At 37.7% G+C, this 12,810-nt stretch overlaps 1 long non-coding RNA gene across 1 annotated transcript; it reads right to left on the bottom strand.

Annotated features, from left to right (window-relative positions):
• Nucleotides 1–8,087: 8,087 nt before the first annotated feature.
• On the bottom strand, nucleotides 8,088–10,714 carry LOC111403440. The gene is made up of 3 exons (XR_002704457.1): nucleotides 8,761–10,714; nucleotides 8,608–8,676; nucleotides 8,088–8,292 (listed from the first exon to the last, which is right to left on the bottom strand). It is a non-coding gene; the product is annotated as an uncharacterized LOC111403440 (long non-coding RNA).
• Nucleotides 10,715–12,810: the final 2,096 nt, after the last annotated feature.

Raw genomic sequence — 12,810 nt, 5'->3', positions numbered from 1 at the left:
ATTTTCAGGCATTCAAGAGAAGCAAGTCTACTACTACTCCAAGATCCACTTCTTGGATAAAAAATTTCAAGATTATAACCCCATAAAAGAGGGTTATAATAATTTCTTTACTTGTCAAAACATTCAAGTAGAGCCAAGAAAATTGAAACCCATTATTTAGATTTGAACTTTCCATCTAGTAGTGTAAGTTCTGTGGGTAAAATAAAATCAAGGGACAAGAAGGACGAATCTGTGGGTTACGAAGAAATTGAGAGTCCAAGCCCAATTTCATGTTGTTTCCTTCAGATTTAAATTGATAATACACTTCCAGTGTATTACCCATTGATTAATAAAATACTTGATTTAAAAAAAAAAAAAAAATTGAGAGTCCTAGAAAGGTGTCAAGATCCAGATCTGTTGGTTGTGGAAGTAGGAGTTTTTCGCGTGATTTCTTTGAGGGAATAGGTTTTGATGATTGTACTCTCTCAGAGTGGAGTCTTAATGAAAAAGGCAATTATAAACTTCCTTCAATACAAAAAAATGGAGCTAATATTTGGCAGGTTCGAATTAAAGAGGGTCAAATGTGGTGAGAATTTTTGGTGGTTTTAGTATCACTTCATCTTCATCGTCATCGTCATGGTCATCTTATCTTCCTTCTCATTGTGCTTCATCTTCAACTGAAGGTACTGCAGCAATTGCTATTTTAGGGAATCTTTCTCATGGGGGAAGTAAAAGTTGGGGATAGACATTTGCAATCCCAATGAGAACTTTAAGCAAGCCTTCAGAGAAGGATTCCTCTTCTTCAAATTAGAATGCTACCCCCAATTTGGCTGCAATTGCTTCATTGTTGCCTGTGGAGGATGAAAAATTAAAGAGATAAAAGGGTTGGGGGACTGGGTGGTGCGCAAGGGTTCGGGTGGGGAAGTGATGTAGGATTAATTGAGAAATTCAAAACTTGTAAATGTTGAATAAACTAATAGAAGCAGCAGAATACACAGAGTAAATAAACAACTAGGGGAGAAGAAGAAGAAGGAGAAAAGGGGGAGAGAAGAGAAGAAAGGGCGGTGGAAAAGGAGAAAACTTCTGCAACACTTCAATTCATTTCTATCAATTCTGTCTCCCCATTTATAGAAAAGGATTGAACATATAGCAACACAAAAATATAAAAGGCATGGGCCAGCTTACCTATATAGTGCGAGCCCAATACCAAATATAAAAAGGCTTGCAAGCCCAATACCAAAGCACTAACTAGCCTAAAGCAAAACTAGAAAAAGGACCAAACCTACAGCATAAAAGAGCCTTGGGCTGGCCCATAAATACAGCCCAAATCAACTAATAAAACATAAAATAAATAACATACAAGTAGAAACGCAAAATATGTGATGTCCTCATCAACTCTCCCAGAGTGGGTGGAAAAACTCGACTTCGTCGAGTGGATAAATCATAAAAGACCACGACGGACGATCTTTCTGAAGAACCAAATATCGAAACTTAAGCTTGATCCAGATTTGTTGGAGCTTCGCTTTGACAATCCATATAGAGTCAGCCTCATGTTGATCCACCCAACGAACTAGAAAGCATCGAATCTCTCTATCATTGGTCAAAACCATCTGCTCATCTAAAATAACATCAATTTTATCTCTGTGTGCTGTAATAAATGGTATTCGAATAAACATAGCAAAAGATTCGGTGTGGGAGCTCCCATGTAGAGATAGAAAATGGTCAAAATAGCTTTTATAGGCAACGAAGTCCTTAACAATTAAAATAGGGTGGTGGTCATAATGTGATGAAAGATCATTGACATATGTATTTGGACCAACATGCTTTAAAATTTCATAAGGACCAGCATTACGGGCTTGTAATATAACATAATCCATAATATTAAATTCAAAATGTCGTTCATGCAAATCAACTCGAAGTTTATATGATGCATTACTTGCTTCAAGTTGTTCATTAATCTCAGTATGCAAGTCATGAAGATGATATACAAATGCTCCAGCTGACAACGACACACTAGCATGCGGGGACATGGGAATAAGATCTAACGGCCGCCGCTAGACTTATAACTATGAACAACTTTAAATAGATTTAGACCTAGAGATCGATTCACAGAAGTGTTATATGCAATTTGAACAGTTGGGGGATCAAGTCCCAATTCCCAAGATTTTTCTGGACTAGAGATTTGAATAAATTGATAGGACTTTGGTTAACGACCTCATTTTGACCATCAGTCTGAGGTTGATCTGCAGTGGAGAATTTCGATTTAGTGCTAACCATAGGTGATTAGGTTCTCCAAAAGTGACTAGTGAAATTATGGGATATAGCATCTAGAGTCTCGGGAAGAGTCTGGATGCCACCTAAGGAGGTGTTCTTACTATCATCATCAACATCTTCAAGTTTAGGTTCATATACTAGATCTTCTAACGACTCTTCTATTACATTTTTCGTTCTTCTATGACTAAGGTTCGGCTAGGACATTTGGAAGAGATGTGGCCAAAGTTCTTACAGCTAATGCATAGCAAGTGAGAAGAAGAAGTCTTTGGAGTTTCAAAAATTTTACCCTTATTTTTCGAGATTGGAGGAACATTAGACGGGGGAGGTCCTAGAAGGGACTTAACGGGAGGAAGTGAAGCCAATGAAACAGAGGAATGGTTGTCAGTCTGCCTTCTATGGAGAAGGAGGGCTTGGACTATCACGACCTTTACACCTATTTTCCCAAATGGGAGGAACATTAGAGGGGGAAGGCTCTTTGACAGACTTATGTTGAGGTGGCTCTAATGACATGGGTGAATGATGGAGATCGCGCTTTTCATATGGAGTACTAATAGTCATCTCATAATCTCGGGCTAAAGAATAAGCGCGATTAAGAGTAGTGACACCTCGAAGGAAAAGCCCACGCCTAAAATCATCTCTTAGACCTTGGCTAAACGCCTAAACCTACTCAAAATCGTGGTCTCATCCTCAATGACATGACATTTGGTTCGAAATTCCTCAAATTGTGCAATACACTCGGTCACTAACCGATTCCCTTGTTTAAGAGTAGTCCATTGAGTAAAAACTTCAAAATCTAAGCAACCATCAAAAGTAAGAGTATCTAATTTAATGTCTCTAAAGAAACTCTCCTTATGACGAGAAAGTAAATGAGTACTGTGACGATTACAACCTCGTTCTCGCTCACAAACCTGATCTCTATCCCTACGATCATGTTGGAAGCATTTTTGATCACTCTGTCGATGATGATATTGTCTATCTATTACGGATCACTTTAGATTTATGAACGTCGGTTGAATAAGGGATTTGATTAAAATGGCTCATTTTAGCAGCTAGGTTCTCTCTCTCCTCACGAGAAGCAGCTATATCGGATTGGACAGTCACTAATTGAGTCTGAAACTGTTGTTGATTAGTGACAAGTTGGGCTAATTGCCGTGATAGTGCATCAAATTGGGAAGGATCCCTGGTCAAAGTATTAGCACTAGGGATGACAAGATGACCACCCACGATTGCATGCAATGTAATAACAACTAAATGCAATTTATGATGAGATCAATGAACAACAATTGCACATAAAGACAATATAAACTTGAGCAGTTATATATATATATATATATATATTTCTGGGATTATGTATATCTGAATAAGGCAAGCTAATATTGATGATCCATTTAAAATAACAAAGCACGGGTCAAATACTAGTCAACAACGTAATGGCATAAAAAGTTAAAAGTGAAAAGTGAATAAGATGAGTTTGAATAGGTCTAGGGCGTCGATTTTGTGAATTTTAGATAAAAGTGAGGAATACCGCAGTACAAAGAAATTAATCAATGTAATTTTAAAATAAACAGTAATATAAACCAAAGATAGATAAAATAGTAACTTCTCTCGTTCGTGGAGAAGTTGTGTTGATTCGTTGAGACGCCACGAAAGAAAATTTCCGTGTTCGTTGAGACGCAGTACTAATCAATCAAATTAAAATATGCCTGCAAAACAATGCTAGGAAATTCTCGATTTTTTTATTTTTATTTTTTATTTTTTTGTTTCTTTTTTTTTCTCCCTTTTTTTCATCTTTTTTTTAAAATTTCTTTTCCTTCACTTTAAAAAAAAAAAAAAAAACACAAATCAATTCAAATATTAACTCTTAAATAAACAAAATAAAGGAGATAGGGACATAAGTTGAGGCCCAAATTACACACTACCTATTTAACATAGAGCCCAATATTAATACATTACCCAACTAATACACCAAGGCCCAAAGTAAAATCAGGGGCAGAGATTCACGCAAGAGAAAATGGGAAATCGAGGGCTGTGGCGATGGAAGTTGCCGGTGTGTGGGACAAGCGATGTTGCTTGGATGATGACTGGCGATCGGTGTTCATCTGGAGAAAAAAATAGAGGTGGCGATTGGAAAAAAGGTAGTGACGTCTACGGAGGTGGAAGCCGATGGTGGGTGTGACTACCGCGGCTCGAGGTGGCACGAGGAAGAATGCTGATGATTTTAGGTTGGATTAGACTTTCCTGAGTAAGGGTTGTGGCATAATTAATAGGTTACTGGGTTTTGGATTGTCGGCAGTGATGTACAGGAGCTACCGAAGGTTGTATTGGTTGGGTAGTAGTGCGAGATGGTGGTTTCTTTATGCGCAAGATGGGTTTTGTTGGATTTGTATGGGTTTCTTGTTGACGTGTGGAGGTTATTTGTGGGCTAGGGAATTGTGTATTGGGTAGTTCAGGGGAAGGGGTGGTGGACAGGAGGTGGTGACTAGGTTCTGCAGCAACGAATTTGAAGTTTTCATTTTGAACAGGATGATACTGGGTATGGTTAGTGAGCTATGGATTGCAGGTAGTAGAACTTTTAGTCATAGAAGAGATGAACACGTAAAATACTTCCCAAGTTTAGCTCTGATACCAATTTGATGTAGGATTAATTGAGAAATTCAGAACTTGTAAATGTTGAATAAACTAGCAGAAGCAGCAGAATACACACAGTAAAGAAACAACTAGGGGAGAAGAAGAAGAAGGAGAGAAGGGAGAGAGAAGAGAAGAAAGGGCGGTGGAAAAGGAGAAAACTTCTGCAACACTTCAATTCATTTCCATCAATTCTGCCTCCCTATTTACAGAAAAGGATTGAACATATAGCAACACAAAAATATAAAAGGCATGGGCCAGCCTGCCTATATAGTGCGAGCCCAATACCAAATATAAAGAGACTTGCAAGCCCAATGCCAAAACATTAACTAGCCCAAAGCAAAAGAAAAAGGACCAAACCTACAGCATAAAAGAGCCTTGGGCCGCCCATAAATACAGCCCAATTCAACTAATAAAACATAAAATAAATAACATACAAGTAGAAACCCAAAATATGTGATGTCCTCATCAGGAAGAATATCTTCTTTTTATTTCTTTTCTCTTTCTTTTGAAAAAGGTAGAGAGATTTGTGCAATGGATTTATCAAAATTAGTTTAGAGTCTTTTTGCCTTGGTCAACTAACGGATTTTTTTATGGGAACCATCTAGAGGTCCTTCTGCCACCACAGTTTTGAAAGTTTTGGGGCCTTTGTTTCGATCTAAAGGTTTGGGTGGAACTTGCACGGTTTTGAAAGGTTTGGGACCTCCACTGCTAATTTTCTTTGGAAAAAAATGTATGTATAGTTCTACCTTGTATCTATTTTTATTTGATACAATTATTTATTGGATGATAAATTAGCAACAAAATTTCAGATTATAGCAATTTAATGATAATATTTTTGTGCATTAACAGTTTATAAGTGGGGTAGGTTAAAAAATACAACTTCCATAGGCTAACAGCTGATAGAATATCTATTTTGCATTAGCATAATAGCTTCGAGTCCTTGGTCTTGTTTGAAATCCTTAGACCTTTCTGAACCTTGTTGGATCCAAAAGGAGACGGTGTAATGATGGCTATTGAAGTCAAAAGTGTATGTTCTTCTTTACTTCAATTTTAGGTATTAAATTCCAGAACCCTGGTTATGACCAATGTAATATGGCTAAATCCCTCTACTTTGGTGCAACTCTTTGTTGGTGTAGCCAGCTCGTGTATAAAATAATTTTGGGAAACTTTACAGCCTGATTTTTAGGTAATTAGTGGTGATTTTCTGGTTTCGATCTCTTCTTACATAACCCCTGTTCTTGATTTGCTTCTCGTTACTTAATCCTTAGATTTTTGTGACATGAGCCCTTTTGTCTGGCTCTAGTAGATGTGAGATCCTGTAGATACTTATGGTTATGGAGTTACCCATTGATAACTTACTCCGAAATTTTTTTTCACCGTTGTTCCTTTGTTCTTGTAAGATAAATAATTACAGTTCAGTCTCTCCCATTGGGTTATTAACATGCTTACAAATTAGCTCACTGGTTAGGAATCACTTCCATATTGTATGTAATGGTTAGCAGGAAGTGGTTGGGTAACCAGCAACGCCAATGTTCTGTCTCTTGCATGTCTTCACCTTTTCTTTTCTTTTTGTGCTTTCCTCCTCATTTTTGTAATGAAAAAAATTCTTACACAATCTTGTTCACTGTGCAATGCTCGGTACATTCATCTAATTTAGATACAACTTTGATGACTGCCATGTATTAGCAAGATAAATATTTGTCAAGGCAGTAATGCTGGCATCTTGTTATGCGCACCTTTTCTAACGGGGAACAAGACCAAAACATGCCACTAGAAGACTAATAAGCCGCTGTCTTCTGAGCGGGTGACTGCTCTTCTTTTAACCTCAGATTCCCTGGCTTTTAACCTTACTAATGGTCCTGCCCAGCCAAGGGATACGGGATATTTCAAACTAGCATGAATCTGTAGTTTGAGAAGTTTTAACTTAGCAGAAATAGTTGGGATTGAGTAGAATAATACTTGTTAACTTCCATTGCGTTTGACAGGTGCAGCACTCGCTTTTGGTTTTGGAGCCGTCACCGGTACCTGCTTTGGACTGGAAATTGCGAACCATTGGTTCCAGCTATATAGGTTGGATACAATGGCTGCGCAGATGAAGTTCTACGAATGGCTGCAGAACAGAGCTTGAGGACGGTCTTAAATTGGACGTGCATTTAAACCTGGATGGAATTTCTCTTTTAGGCAATAAGAATCCGTTTGATCCAGTATTTTGGTCTTTGTATTTTTGTCTTGGTGTCTGGAGAATTTTTACAATGCTTGAGGTTATGCAAAAATTTCAGTCAGTGGATTTCTCCCTTTATTGTCTCCTCATGCAATTATTTCGAGGAATTAATGGCATGTTTACCAAGCTAGATTAAATAGTATTTCTTAAATATAATAATAGTAATAATAATAAAACAAAGTACAATGTCTAATACTATCATGTACTTAAAGGAGTAATGCTATTTAGTGGTGTGAAGTATCATTCTAGGTGACAATTATGTGACAGTATAATTCATATAAATGTAATGTCATATGATTTATTTAATTGAATATATCGTGTGGCTACGTAGATTGATAATTTAGTACTACTAGTGCTAAATAACTTTATTCTTGACGGAATTTATCAATTGTCTGTACAAAATCATTGTATAATATCAAGTAGAAATAGGGACTAAACCTTAATTTCTAGCCATCTGCGACAATTCATTTATAGCAATCCCTCATTGCGGTTTATAATGCTAGACGTGATTAAGTCAAATGTGTGACAAATAAATTAATTGTTTATTTCAAACCAGACATAATTGAAAGAAACGTGTTTAAGTTTTGTTACTACTGATGTAACAGACATGCACGTACTAAATGTTTACGTGGTAGTATATTTTTTATTCATTCAGCTTCTAATAGAGAATAGTTTGATTCTTTTCTTGAAAATTTGAAATCATTCAAAAATTCAAAACATAATAAACCAAATATTATAGATAATCAAAGGATTTTACTATTTAGAAATCTCCAAAGGATAAATCTAGATATACATAATTTGGGTATGTAAGGATGTCCACAACCCTTACATCAAGTGAGGCCCACCTCGCACGGGTCCCATTTCATGTGAGAGATGTGGACACCCCTATACACCCAAATTAAGTACACCAAGTACCACCCATCTCTGAATTTATTTAGATATTTTCCATTGGGAAGGTTAACTTACGAAAATAAATACCTTGTCAAGAAAGAGAGAAGAATTAACTTATATAAATGGCATGTTAGTCATTGAAATAGACTACACAAAACTGTAATTAGAAAGGTAAATGGAAGCCCCTAATGCTTTCAGACCAAATTACAGAGTAAAATGACACTTATTTGAATTTTTTGATCAGAGAGATCATTGAGCATTTTTTCAATTGCATAATCATCGTGAGCTTGTCCTCGAGTCTGCAAAACAAATGAGTTACATAAGCAAGTTGAACAATGCCTACCCCCACATTAGCATAGGAACAAACTCGATGTCACTTTATACAATGCATGTTATGGATTAAACCTTAAATCATAACTACTAGAGCAATAATAAACAAAATGAAATAAGAACACAGCCAACACCCAAATTTCTAGGGGTTATCAACGTGAGAGCTACATACACTCATCCCCCCAGTCAAACAATGGAAAGAAGAATCAAATAGCAAGTATTAGACTCAAGGCTTCTCAACAGAATGCATAAATCAAGTATACTAGAGGTAGAGGTTAAGGTACCTTGATAGACGGGACCATGGAAAGAGCTTCCTCTATTGTTTCTGGGCAAAGGTTCCCAAATACAGAAAGCTGCATATTAAGTAAATTACAAAAGAATACAAGGATATTCATCAGGTATGGAAGATATCTGTGCTTGGTAAGTTACATAATTACCTAAAATTCAGCCAGCTGATATCGACTGGGAATTCTGACCTTGAGTTAAGATTTATGTTGTTTAGTTGAAATAAAGCAACAATTAAAGCAATGAGAACAAAATAACACAATCACTTGTATCATCGGATATACTAGAAAGTCCTTGTTAGCATGAGCTTCAGCCTTAATGCCTCGCAAAACATAATTTAAATCAAGCAAAAGAAATATTTAAAACCTGACATAGAAATAGCAATCTAAACCATAATGAGTGATGCTACACCTACAAAAGAGGATGACAAAGTTGGTTGACAAAGTATGAGTTGGCAATATCTTTATCACTCATTTCAAAAACAATTTTTGAATTCAAAACAGATTAACAGCCTAGATCTTGCCAACATTGATTTTGTCAACAAATTTTGTTAACCTACTTTGTACAAGTAGATTAATTGAACTATAATTATACAAGAAAAAGCTAGTGTTTCCTTGCAATTTGTACATATACAATCAGTAGAAAAAAAAGTATGTGCTTCATCTTTAAGAATTTCAAAAATTTTACTTAGAAAAAAAGAAGGACTAGCAATTCAAAGTAGATAACAGCACTTGCAACCCAGATGCCAACATCACATGAAAAATGCAAGTTATTGGTGATAGCTCAAGACGACTGATGCGGACATCATCCTCATCGGGCCATGTGTTAGGCCATTTTATCTTCCATTTACTTATTTTGGACTTTAACTCTCATTAGGCTTGTATATGGATTTGGCCCAAACCCAAGTTTATTATTTTTTTATTTATATTATTGTAATTGGGATTGAAAGTTCAGTTGATGAATGAAAGACATTTTCTTTGGTGGTTTGTCCACGTCTCTTCCCTCTCCCTCACTTTCCCCTCTCCTTTTCTCTTCTTCTTCCTCCCCTCTGCCTTTCCCTTCTTTCGGTGCTGCCTAATTCTTCTTCTCAAGTGATTCTACATCAATTTTTGGTATCAGAGCTAAACTTGAAAAGTATTTTAGGTGTTCATCTCTTCTACGATCGAAAAGTTCTCCTACGTGCAATGCATAGCTCATCAACCACACTCCAGTATTATCCTGTTCAAAATGAAAACTTCAAAGTCATTGCTTCAGAACCCAATCACCACCTCCACCTTCTCTGCGTCTGTTCCTGTCCACCACCACTTCCCTTGAACTACCCAATACACAATTCCCCAGCCCACAAGTAACTTCCACACATCTACAAGAAACACATACAAATCCAACAGAACCCATCTCGAGCATAGAGAAACCACCACGTCCTTCCACAACACTCGAAATTCACTCAACACCCGGAACCTCCTCCACCATCTACAATCCCCACTAAGCAATAACTGCCCACGATCAACAGAACCCCACAACCCACAACCCGTCACCACCAAAATTTCACAATTTATTGTGCGAAGTCACTTACCCAATTGAATCATCATCTTCATCAACAAGATCGCAACCCCCACAACCATATGTCAACCCAACACACTACTCTTAAACCACCGTGCCTATCACAATAAACATAGAACCCTGGTCCAACCAGAAATTTCACGCACAAGAAACCTTTATCTACTTTCGCCAGGTGCTACTTCGACCTCCAATTTCCAAGCAGCCGCAACCACCGACACCCCAGTGCCACTCGAACCACGATTCCACTCAACCCACGATTTTCTCCAGATCCGGTAGACATGGATGGAAGGATTTGTTTGGGTAGTGGGTATTTGATTTTCATATTGGGCCGTGCCTCAGTATTCTGAGCTTGGTTTTGTGAGTTAGCATTTATTTTTAATTTGGGTTAACATTCTGGGCTCCATATTGTGTAATGATTGGGATTGGTCTTTGGAAATTTTGATTTTCAATGTGGGCTTTGCTTTAGTATTTTGGGTCCAGTGTTGTGAAAACAATTTACATCAAAGTGTAGTTTGATTTTGATTTTAAAAAAAATAAAAATAAATAAATAAATAAAAGAAGAAGAGAGAAGTTGTTATTATTATTATTTTTTAACATCATTTTCAAGTATTTCTTTCATTCCAATTAATTGGACACAGCTTTTTCAAACGAACGAAAAGAAAGTCATTGTTTTTATTCATCCTCAGTTTATATTGTTGTTTATCTTGAATTGTATCAATTAGCTTTTGTGCTGCAGTCTTTACATAAAATTCACGTGATTAACTCCCCTTGTCATATTTTCACCTTTACCCCCTCATTTATTTTACGTACTTATGTCGTTGACTAGTGTTTGGCCCTTGCTTTATTATTTTACATAGATCAGCAGTACCAGCTTGACACATTTGAATATTCATAAATCCAAAAAAATAAAAATAAATAAATAAATAAATAAATAAAATGCTGAAGTTGTTATTTTCCATTTCTTGAACTAGTTGTTTATTGATCTCGTCATTTACTGCATTCAGTTAGTGTTACATTGCATGCATTTACGTAGTGGTCGTTTTGTCATACCCAATTCCAATACTGTGATCATGGACCCTTCTCAATTTGATGCCCTTACTCGACAATTAGCTCAACTACATGCTCAATTAGCAACCGTCCAAACTGAAGTGACTGCCACTCGTGAAGAGAGTAGAGAACTAGTTGCTAGGGTGAACAATTTAGAACAAAACTCTCCCTCAACCGACGCTGATAACTCTGAAGCGTCTCATAACATACCCTATCGTCATCGACATGGGGGTCGACAGCGTGTTCGTCATGGGCGAAGGAATGGGGAACAGGAGCGCAATCATGAGCGAGACCATGACCATTATGGTTCTCACTCACCTCCTCGCTATGAGGAGCGTTACTTTCGAAACATCAAATTAGACGCTCCTACTTTTGATGGCTGTTTAGATCCTAGAGTTTTTACACAATGGATTAGAGACATGGATCGTTTCTTTTCATGGTATGGAGTCCCAGAGGACCGAAGAGTTCAATTTGCTAGTTTGAAATTAACTGATACTGCCCAACTCTTTTGAAAAAGCGTTGAGGATCTTCTTAAGAGGCGTCATGCACCTCCCGTTGGAAGTTGGGAGGAAATGAAACGCCGCCTTCAAGAGAAGTATTTGCCCCACTCTTATAGGAGCAACTTGTTGGACCAGAGGAATACTCTCACACAAGGAAACCGTCCAGTGACCGACTATGTTACCCAATTTAATGAGCTCCGAATGCGATGCCACATCGTCGAGGATGAAGCTATGACTTTAAGTAGGTTCAGACAGGGCCTAAGAGACGATCTTTGACGTGAGATGTCACCACTCTCGATCACGCTTATTCCTTGGTTCGAGATTACGAGTCGATTATTAAGACTCCGTATGGAAGGCGTAGTGATAACCATCCATCCACCTCTTCGGCACCTCCTCCTCCCACCAAATCTCTCCTAGGATCTCCACCGTCTAACACACTCCCTGATTTAGACTATAAGGGTAAAGCTCCCGAAACTTCAAAAACTTCTTCTCGTTTGCAATGCTTCAATTGTAAGGGGTTCGGCCATATCTCCTCTAGATGTCCGAGCCGAGCTTTAGTTATTGATGAGCGAAAGGATGTCGTTGATGAGCCCTTAGAAAATCAAGTCTATGAGCCTAACTTTGAAGAGTTTGACGATTTGGGTGATAATGAGGATACCTTCTTAGGTTGCCTTCGTGCCCTTCCTGTAAGTCTAGGTCCTGTTTCTCAAATCCCCGACACCTCTCGGTTGAGTGTTGTACGATGTACCCTTACCCAACCTAAGGATGTCGATGATTGGCGCCATCATGCCATTTTTCATACTTACATCAAGATCAACGATAAGGGTTGTAAGATTATTATTGACAGTGGGAGTTGTATTAACGCGGTCTTTGTGACCACAGTGTCCCATCTTGGGTTGAAATCAGTCCCGCACCCCCAACCGTATAATGTCTCTTGGGTTGATACTTCTTCTATAGCTGTGAAGGAGCGTTGTCTGGTGCCTATCCAGTTCCTTGAGTATAAGGATCATATATGGTGTGACGTCATCCCTATGGATGTCAGACACGTCATTCTTGGTCGACCGTGGTTGTTCGATTTGAATGTAACTATCCATG

The sequence above is a fragment of the Olea europaea genome, chromosome 11 (genome assembly GCF_002742605.1).
Source record: "Olea europaea var. sylvestris chromosome 11, O_europaea_v1, whole genome shotgun sequence".
NCBI lineage: Eukaryota > Viridiplantae > Streptophyta > Magnoliopsida > Lamiales > Oleaceae > Olea > Olea europaea.
Note: the sequence above shows the minus strand (reverse complement) of the source record. Positions and strands in the feature narration are given on the sequence as shown.